The following is a 1,611-nucleotide window of genomic DNA, read 5'->3' as shown; positions in this document are numbered from 1 at the left end:
GGCCGCTCTTACCCCCTGATTACCATTGGTACGGCTCATGTCCCCCAAACTGGCAATGGTATGGTTGCCCTAGTATTGGTATAGTCCCTCCCAAATATAGCATTGGCATAACCCATCCCACATTGGAATAACCAGTTCCCGGCCAATTACCGTCTCTCACCCCCCCAAGTCAGCACTGGTTTGGTCCAGGCCCCCCACCAGAAATAAAATCAGTATTGGAATGGCCCATTTTCCCCAAAACATCATTGGCCTGGCCTAGGTGCCCTTCCCCCCTATCAGTAGTGTCAGGATGGCCCCTTCCACTTCACAATCACAATTGGAATGCCCCATTCCACCCCAACAATAGTGGTGGTATGGCCCACATCCACATGCTTCTCTGGTATAGATACCCCCCCCCCATCTTGGTTTGTCCTACTCTGCTCCTCACATTGCCCCTCCCCCACCACTTCCACTTTCTTTCCCTTTGCTTGTAAGGACCAGCTGGACCTGCACCTGCCCTCTGCTGGAAGGGGCTGGAACTGCTCAGCTGGGTATCAAAAGCCCTATACTGCTAATGGTGATTCCCCTCTAGACTCCAGGGCTAGGCTCCTGTGCTTTGGAAACAGGAGGGACCAAGTTCTATACCTGCTTGCTGTGACATTTGTAGTGACAGCCAGGAAGTTCCTAGCTGGCCATGGATTTGTTGCAATAATGATAAACAGACATTGAGAGCGGGGGCAGTGAACAAAAAGCCCTGGGTGTTGCATAGATGTTATTTCCCATGGAAAGCAAGCGGTAAATGCTGGTTGCATCACACATTTCCAGGGGGCATCTTTTAATCTTGATTCTGCAGCCCTCAGCCACACACAGTGAGATTTCTCTTGTGCAAGTAATAATATTACTCTGCACTTGCATAGCATTTTGTACCCATAGATCTCAAAGCTTTTCACAAAGGTGGGTAAATATGAACCCCGTTGTATAGAAGATGGAAGTGCCCTTGGGACAGATACTTTGTCTTTCTATTCCCCTGTAAAGTGCCATACATACCTGTGGCACTATGTAAAATAATAAAAGATGCAGGATGGATGTAGCCAAGGTTGAAGGTTGCCACTGTCCACGGATACAGTTGTTAAGACATTCCCTGCAGGTGATGTTATCAGTATAAAAGGTGGGTCACTTGGGAAGAATTGCTCCACCTCAGATGCCACAAACCCTGAAATCTTTACCATCGAATGCAGGTAACTCGCCAGATGAGAACTGCTGCATTCCTACCCATGAGAACAAACTAACAGGCAGAAAATGGGGCTTCTCAGGTGAAGTGTAAACACAGAGAATGACATGATTAAGCCTCGCCCATGCCAAGGAAGATACCGAGCAGGGTGAAGAGAATGTCATGACTCAGCAGCCACTGTTGAAACTCTGCCATTGGCACTGGCCACAGATGAGAGGGGAATGATTTCAGGTTCAGGTGCCAGAAGTAGGTCACCCTAACCCTCTGTCTATAATACCGTGTGCAGGGGTGACAGAGAGCTGGGAGTCAGCCCAAGGACTCTGTTCTGTTGGGAGAGGACAAGAACGGGGCGTACAGGGAGCTAGTGTTTGACTAGAAGTGATTCTCAAACTTTTGTACTG

Source organism: Chrysemys picta, chromosome 23 (assembly GCF_011386835.1).
Source record: "Chrysemys picta bellii isolate R12L10 chromosome 23, ASM1138683v2, whole genome shotgun sequence".
NCBI classification, from domain to species: Eukaryota; Metazoa; Chordata; order Testudines; family Emydidae; genus Chrysemys; species Chrysemys picta.
The sequence above is the reverse complement of the archived record's forward strand: the minus strand, read 5'-3'. Positions refer to the sequence as shown.